An 8,780-nucleotide genomic window follows, 5' to 3' on the forward strand; every position below is an offset into this window, starting at 1 on the left:
GGTGGCTCTTGACGAAGGCAACCCCCCCCCCCCCGGTCCGCGCCAGACGTAAAGGCGGTTCTGGGGCAGAATCGGGACCAGGACAGAAAGCGCCAAAGCTTTTTTTTTTCCCTTTTCCGCCCGGGAAATGGGGCGGGCCAGGCCTGCTCTCGGACGTGGAAGCAGCCGGGGAAAGGGAGCCCGGCCTCCTTTTCCTTTCCCCTCCCGTCCGGTGTCCTCTTCTCCCTCGGCCCCGCTGCTGCTTGCTTGGAGAGTTTTCCAGGGGTTTCAGGCCAGTCCTGTCGCCTTCTCAGGGGCTGTTTGTGGTTAAAGCTAAACGCAACCCTTTGTGAAAAGACGCCAAAGAGTCCCGGTGGGGCATCTGGAAGGGTATCCTGGAGGGCAACACAAGCGGCTGGCACTCTCGCCAGGGTAGCGCCACGTATGTGGAAGATCTGGCTCAGGAGCTCTGCAGTTAATTAACCGAGAATCATTACGCGCTCTCCCCCCCCCTCCATTCCTCAACTTGCCTTCACCGTTGGAGACGGGAATCTCTCCTCGCACTGGAATCGGGTCCCACCGCCGGGATCCTGTTCCTAGGTTTTTCGCATCCGCGACTGACTGGGTGGCTGGTGTGAAGTTATTATTTGATTGAAAGTATTTCTGTCCCGGCTTACCTCCCTGAGCTCCAGTTGTTCTTGAGTGGAACCTCACTGGGATGTTTTGGTTTTGTTGATCTGTTTAGGACAGCATTTTTTACTCCCCCCCCCCCAGATTGACTGCTAGTAGCTCGGATGTGTGTGTGATTGTTGTTTTGCCATACTGTGGTTTGGCTCGCTTCCTTGAGTCATCTTGAGCTCTTTTCTGGGCAGCCCTTATTTGAAGTGGGTATGCCTGTATTCTCCTGGAGGCATTCTGGAGCCTAGAGCCAGTAAGTGGTTGTGGGGTGGAGAAAGCTGATGAGATTCTTGACTTGTGGCAGATAGACCATGTGATCCTTCCACCCTCTGGCCATGCTTAAGAGCCACTGTAATAGAGAAGTCAGTGGATCAGACTAGGGCTAAGGGGTCTGGGTTCAAATCCCCAGTTGTCTGTGAAATTGCATCTCCTGGTGACCTTGTGCCAGCTTCTTTCTCTGTGTCCCCCAGCCTGGCCTACGTCGCAGATCATTGTAAGGTACGCCAAAGGAGAGGAGAAGCATGTATGCTACTCTGAGAGTCTTGGAGGAGCGACAGGCTGTGTGTTTCTGTGCTCAGGGCTGGTACCAGAGAGTCTTTAGAGTTTTGCTAATAAATACGGTTCAGATAAATCCTAATAACTAACGTTGAAGGAAACCTCTCAGTTGGACAGCTTCTGCTAGGGTTAAATCCTGACCCTCCAGTGTCTTTAGGGTATAAAACAATGCACTCCCTGATGTCTTCTCCAGCCCAGTCTTAGATGCATTTGTTCTGCAGTAGGCCCGACTGGGTGCTTATTGGAGCTGATATCCTGTAACTGAGCTGAAGATTTCCAGCCTTACTCTCCTCAGCAAGGCCTCTGGGCACTTCGGGTTTTGCGGGCACTGGGGCCCTCCAGGCGGCATCGGTCAGTTGTGCAGTATTTGCTGAGGGAAACAAACACTGTGATTTGTGCGTTTGAAAAGCTCTTCCTGCGTCAGGGCTCTGTGGAGATGGCTGGCTGAAGCTGGGAGGGACTCTGCCTTGGCCTGATAGATTTACGTTTTTCCTCCGTTGTGCCAGCAACTGCTAAGGGCAGGGCTTAAATCTGAGGAAATCCATTCCTGGTCGTTGGGAGTCTCCAGGAATGTGGGGAATGGCGTGGGGTGTTTGGTTTTTGTTTTTTAAATCTTGGGTGGTGGATTATTCAGATGGAGCCAGGCCTTGGGAACCTGCAATGCTTTTGAGTGCTTCCTGAGGGAAGAAAGTTATGCACAGGCTGAATGGAAGATAAGGAGGTCTGCCATAACATTAGCCGGTGGAGAGATGGACAGAGGAACAGCTTAATGTTTACCTCATGTGGCTAGGTCCTTGGAGAGTATTATGGCGCAGCAGCAATATGGCCCGCTGAGGAATTCCATGTCATGCAGAACCCTTGCACGTGTCTTTTGCCAGCAAAAAACTGCCCTTTGTACATGAAAATCTCTAACCCAATTTTGGTATTTCTCACTAGTTGTGTGCACGCATGGGGCTGAGGAGACGACAGTATGGGATGTTTGTGAAATTGCATTTTGGGCCTGAGGCACCAAGAATGCCTCCCTTTTTGAGGGGCCAGAAGGACCAGTTTGGTAGATGCCTTTTGTCAGGGGCTGGGCCAGAATGTTAGGTGCCTGCTGTCGCTGGTAAATCCTTCATCTCTTGCTTCACACAAGGAGTTCTTGCATTTTACTGAGCCTGAAGGGAAGGGTCTTGGTTTTGAGTGTTTTTGGCTCAGGGGTAATCTTTCAGACATCAGGAAAGGACAGCAGGCAATGTGAAGCTTAGAGAAGAGAAGGCAGGGAATCAGATTGGAAACCTAGGACTGTCTGTGTCTTCACAACTCTTCCCAGTGTGACCTGGGTTGCCCTCCTGACCAGTCTTCTTCCCCGGTGGTCAGGAGGAGGGAGACTGATACCATTTGTCACAGGGAATTCCCCTGTGTCTTCGTGTGTGTGTGTGTGTGTGTGTGTATGTTTCTCTCTCCTGCCCTTCCTGTGCTGTGTGTTTTTAAATTGGCAAAGTGATTTCCAGATTAGGGCCCAGGCAGGACCTGTTTGCTCCACACTTGCAAGTCAGTCGCAGAGACCCCTGAACTCATCAGAGTCCTTTGGGTAACCCCATGGCAGTGGCCAGACTTGAAAATGTGAATGTCTACGTTGAAGAAATCATCCTGATTTTTTTTTTCTCCCCAGAGTGTGCTGGTTTGCACAGAATTCTGTTTGTGGACAGGGTTGTTACAAAAATGCATTTCAGTTTCTCCCTCCGCCCTCTAATTGATGCTGTCGGGTTCGCTTTTGTGGCTTGGCCAAGGCCAATCCAGTTTCCAGCATCAGCCAGCTGGTGCCTCTGAAAGACGAAGGGGGCCTTCTCCCTATTCCCATTCCTCTCAGCATTGCTCTCCAGGGTCTCTCAGCTAGAGAAAGATCTTGCCAACACCTGCTCCCAGAGAACCTTTAACTAGAGTTGTTGGGGGAAGATCCTGCGACTTTCTGCTTGTGAAACAGATCCTCAGCCACTAATCTTGGGAGTTCTGGGAGGCACGAAGGCCGAGGACAACACTGGCCCTTCAGCAGATGGGCTGCTTTTGAACATGGAGATGTCCACACCTCTGCCAACTTGACTGGATTTAGCTTTTGGGAAGCAGACCGATGACTTGAGGGTCACGGTGCAAGCTGGACTGGAACCCTGGATTCTTTGGCAAAGACAACTAAGGGCTCCTGCCTTCCATGGTGGCCCCAAAATCTCTGGATGGGGATGAATGGACCTTTTGAGAGTGCCTGGAGGGTGGTGAGAACTTTGTGTGTTGGTGTGTGTGGGAGAAATACCCAGAAGTAAAAAAAGAGTATGTATTTCTTAAATTTGGGGTATTTATACCCTGCTTTTATCCCCAGTGGGGACCCAAAATGACTTACAGGGTTGTTCCCCCCTCCTCCATTTTATCCTCTCAGCAACAACCCTGTGAGGTAGGGTAGGCTGTGAGAGAGTGACTGCTCCGAGGTCGCCCAGCACGCTTCCATGGTAGAGTAGGAATCCGAGCCTCCCCAGATCTCTGACCACTACACTGTCCTGCATCCCTTCCGGGATAGGGGTCAGCTTGGCTGGAGATGAGGCACCCAGGGCAGAGAGAGAGGGAGGGAGGAAGCACGGGGACTTGAGTGTGAGGTCTTCCCCAGGTGGAAAACCTTCTCAGAATGAGCCAGGGCTCCCTTTGTCCCAAGGACTGGTGTCTGGCATGCCTGGAGGAAGAAAGGGGTTCCTAGGCGAGTGCAGAGCTCCATCCTGAATACCTGTGGAGAGTCCCCCTGCACTGGAGAATTGGCAGGGAGTGAGCTTGAGAGCTGGCATGGTCCAGTGGACAGAGTTCCAGACTAGGTTCTGGGAGACCAGAGATCCGAATCCCCACTCTCTGCTCGCTGGGTGACCTGGGGCCAGCTAACCTACCTTGCCAGGTGGTTGTTGTGACTCTTATAAGCCTCATTGGGGAGAAAAGTGGGGTACATATTAAGTAAAAATTTTAGCGAATGGGTAACTGGAATTCCCATGCAGACTTAACCCCGGGCCGTTCTGGCTGATTGCTCTTGGTAGAGAGAGGCGCGCCAGCTGTGCCATTCCCTCCCCTTCCCCCACTTATCCACGCTGCTTTCTTTGCCATTGGTTCTCCTGGCTCTCCTCCCTCCCCTGGCACCAGCAGGTCCGCTGCTGGCTGGCGCTGGAGAGACTGAGCCAGCTGAGTAATTGGCTGGGCAGAGCCTGCCCCAGAGGAGCCAAAGAGCCAGGTGGGCTGGGTTGCTGCAGAACTGGGGTGGGTGGGTGGCTGTTAATGATTCTCTAGCAGAGGACCGGAGCCCTGCAGCCAGGGGATGGTGCGCTGGAGCTGAACCAGAGCGTGGGGCCTTTCCCGCTCAGTGTCTGTCTGGCTTCTGGCCAGCCATGGTTTGTGTGTGGAGAGAGCTCGTGGGTGGCTTCCCCCACTGTGGGTGTCGCTTCGCATAAATTGAGAAGCAGAACCCTTTCATGCCACTGCTGACCCGGAAGCTTGGTACCTCAGCCCAGGGAGTGTGGCTTTCTGGATGCAGTTGAATGAGGAAGGGAAGTTCATGCTTGTTTGTTTAGGTGTAGCAGCAGGGTGTAGCAGTCAGCATGGAGACCCAGGTTCAGATCCCTGATTGGCCGCAGAAGCTTGCTGAATGGCCTTGGGCCGGTCGTGCCCTCTCAGCTTGATCTGTCAGCCCAGGCTTGCCTGTTCTCCTCAAATCTCAGAAGCTAAGCAGGGTCAGCCTTGGCTAGTATTTGGAAGGGCGATCTCCAAAGAATACCAAGGTCGTGTGATGCAGAGGCAGGCAAAGGCAAACTACCTCTGAAATATCTCTTGCATAATGCTAAAGAGCTAGAACTTCTGGCTGCCAGACAATCTTAGGATCTCCCGGCTATTCTGTATACAATGCCATATGATAATTAATTAATTAAATTAGCTTGATCTACCTCAAAGGGGGAATGCTGTAAGCTGCTTGGAGTCCCCATTGCGGAGAACAGCAGGCTGCAAATGAAGTAAATTTTATACTATCCTGCTTTTTTCCCCTAGTGGGGAAGCAAAGCAGCTTACAGCGTCATTCTCCTGTCCTCTGCTATATGGCAGAGTGGGGATTCGAACCTGGATCTCCCAGATCCTAGCCTGACACTCTAACCACTACACCATGCTGGTGTTCAGTACGTGGTTCATCTTTTGGAAAATACACAGTTGTTGTATCGCATGTTCTGGACTCAGGTGAAGAGAAATCAGCGGGCGTCTAGGGGGCTCTAGCTCCAGTTTCTCTCTTGCACCATGGTGCGTACATGTATGTGTGTGTGGCTCTGAGCATAGCCTTTTTAGAGACTTACGGCAATTTGAAAGGGGAGGGGGAATCACTGCATGAGTGTCATCCCACTCCCCCCCTTCCCATTAACGAGGTTTGCAGGTTTTTTTAATAGTTTCAAAAAACTGCCAAGCCTATTTTACAAGAGGCCAGCAGTTCGAGTCAAAAGACATATGCCTTATGCTTTTCTTAAAGCATTGTTAGCTCTACTTGAAAGTGGTGTGTGTGTTTGTTTGTGTGTAACCCCATTCTGTGCCCTCTACAGCTGTACAAGGCCATGGCCAAAGTTGCAGTGAGCAATATGGAGTAAAATTTGTCAAGATTCACTGTCTGAAGTGATGTCTTGCCCTTGAATCTCTCCTTATATATAATTGAATAGTGGGTGCCAAAGTTCTAAAATGCACTCCTTTAGTGTATGGACGCTTGAACTGTCAGTCAGAAGACGCTGGCTGGGTTGACTGGCTGCTTTGTGTGCTAGTCTCCCATAAAGAGCATTGCTGGGAATCTCCACTTTCCCCTAAGGGTGCATTTGTGTCTGTGAAGGAAGTGCTTAACGTTGTGAGACAAGGGCTGTTACCTGGGGGCTGTGGACATTGTGCCCCGGAGGTGATGGTGGTTGCGGATAGCTTGTGGTCCCAGGTTGAGTTGTGAAGGGAAACAGGGCAGGACTGGATCTCTTTTGGCTGCTGCAGGAATAGAGATTTGTTGTAGTGTTGCAAGAAACTAGGGGGAGATAGAAAAAAAAACAAGAAACTAGGGGGAGATAGGGAAAGATGTAGCTTTGCATGCTGCAAGAAAGATTAGACGGAGAGAGTGACCATCTCAAGGTCACTCACGAAGCTTTCGGCCTGAGCAGGGGGATTTGAACCCAGATACTGCCCTTCAGCCATGACACTGACTTATTTCTAGGGATGCTGGACTGCAGATTGCATTGGGACCTTCTGGCATGATCCCCCAAAACGCCGTTGCACTGGGAAGAGGCCCCCTGCAACCTCATTCATGATATGAATGCAAAGTCAGGCCAAGTGTGAAGTAATGACAGGAGTGGTGGGAGGGGAGAGGGAGGGAACAATGTTTAGGGTTTGCCCTTGACTTGTGTCACTCCCAGCATTTTTCAGGACGGTGGCCACAAAACACAAAAACATCTGTGCCGGGCTGCAAGCAAGCCTTGACAGGAATGGAACGGGAGGCGTTGGTTATTTGCGGGGTCAGATGCAGTGCAGGGCTGGCTTAACCCTCCTGCTGAGGATTGGGGCTGCTTGGTGCTTTTATTCTTTCACATTTCCCAATGTAACGGAGCCAGCGTGCCACAGCGGCTAGAATGTCAGACAGACTCGGATCTGGGAGCCCGCAGGGTCGAATCCTTGCTCTGCTATGGAAGCTCACTGGGTGACCGTGGGCCAGTCAGGCACACTCAGCCTAGCCTACCTCATAGGGTGGTTGTTGTGAGGACAAAATGGATGAGAGGAGAATGATGTTTGGGTTCCTGTTTGGGTAGAAAGGCGGGGTATGGACAAGGACGATAACGTAAACATTGTCAGTTTTGTCTCCAGATTCAAAGCACTGACAGTTCCAGGCTGTTTGATGCAGCTAACCCTGCCTGGAATTCATTCCCACCCTGCTTGGAATTTGTAAGATGAGGGGGGGGGGCATTGTTGCAAGATGCCTCCTGGGTGTGGATTCTTTGCTGGGACTCTGATAGTGATCAGCTGCCTCCCCCCCCCCCCAAAAAAAAAATCTCTGGCAGGAATACCTGCTCAGTCAGGCAAGAGAAAGAGGAAAGCAGGGCAAGCTCGACAGGTAAAAGGCATCTCCAGGTCCCTCTACCCTGATATTTTATTTATTTAAAACATTTTCATGCTGCCTTTCCACCCAAATACAGTCCCCCAAAGAGGCAACCACGAAAACATTTGAACATTACAATAGCATTTTAAATAATACATAAAATAATTCAATTAAAATGTATAAAATGCAGCACCAAAACCAGAGAGCAGGACCATTAACAGTTGCAGTGTATTTGGGTGTGTTTGTGTGTGTTACCAAATGAAACAAGAAAGTGGACTCCAGCTGGTGGAAGAAGAAGAAGAGAAGAAGAGATTGGATTTATACCTCGCCCTTCAGTCAGATTCTCAGAGCGGTTTACAATCTCCTTCCCTTCCTCTCCCCACAACAGACACCCTGTGAGGTAGGTGGGGCTGAGAGAGCTCTGAGAGAACTATGATTGACCCAAGGTCACTCAGCAGTTGCATGTGGAGGAGGAGTGGGGAATCAAACCCAGTTCTCCCAGATTAGAGGCCATGCTCCTAACCACTACACCAAACTGCCTCTCTTTCTTGGGTTGCCACTAGGGTTCCCAAGTACTTACCGCGATCCGGTGGGGGAAACATGCTCCCCGTCCGGACCATTCCTCCCTGTAACACAGCATGCCCTCGCCAGGAAGTGACGCTGGGCGACGCTCTGGCAATGGGGCTGAAAAGTCGATGGTACCATCAAGTTTCGAGCCCCATTGCCAGAGCATCACCCAGCGTCACTTCCTGGCGGCAGCATGGTGCGGCGCATCTGTTGTCCCCTCAGGAATGATCCTGCAAAGACATCTGTGTCCCCCGCCGAATCACGGTAAGTACTTGGGAAGCCTGGTTGCCACCCATCCTCAGATGTCAGGGACATTCAGAGGAGAGTATCTGAAGATGACCAGGGTAGACAGGTAGGTTCATAGGGGAGAATGCAGTCCTTAAAGTATGCTGTTGCTGACTCTAAGCTCTGTAGGGCTTTAAAGGGCTGTAGTAGTACCTTGATTTGAGTCTGGAAGCAAATTGGGAGGAGGAGGAGGAGGATTTATACAACGCCCTTCACTTGGAGTCTCAGAGCAGCTTCAATCTCCTTTCCCTTCCCTCTCCACAACAGATACCTTGTGAGGTAGGTGGGGCTGAGAGAACTCTTTCAAGAACTGCTCTTTCAAGGACAGCTCTTATCAGAACTATGGCTTGCCCAAGGTCATCCAGCCAGGTGCAAGTGGAGGAGTGGGGAATCAAACCCGGTTCTCCCAGATTAGAGTCCGCACGCTTAACCACCACACCAAACTGGCTGGACAAGACTGCAGTGATACGGTTCCTACAACCCATTCCGGGCAACAAATTTTAGCATATTTCTTTGTTGTCTTTCCAGGACAGAGGGAGCTAACAACACCAAAATGGCATAAATCACAAAAAAGCTCTCAACAGCACAATTAACCAGCCCGTAATAAAGGTGACAA

The 8,780-nt window shown here is 50.9% G+C and overlaps 1 protein-coding gene across 1 annotated transcript in view; it reads left to right on the forward strand.

Moving 5' to 3' along the window:
• BCAR1 (breast cancer anti-estrogen resistance 1) overlaps nucleotides 1-8,780 on the forward strand; it is a 46,037-nt gene that overhangs the window by 642 nt on the left and 36,615 nt on the right. The window lies entirely within an intron of this gene.

Source organism: Gekko japonicus, unplaced genomic scaffold (genome assembly GCF_001447785.1).
Source record: "Gekko japonicus isolate JY-2015 unplaced genomic scaffold, Gekko_japonicus_V1.1 scaffold227, whole genome shotgun sequence".
Lineage (NCBI taxonomy): Eukaryota > Metazoa > Chordata > Lepidosauria > Squamata > Gekkonidae > Gekko > Gekko japonicus.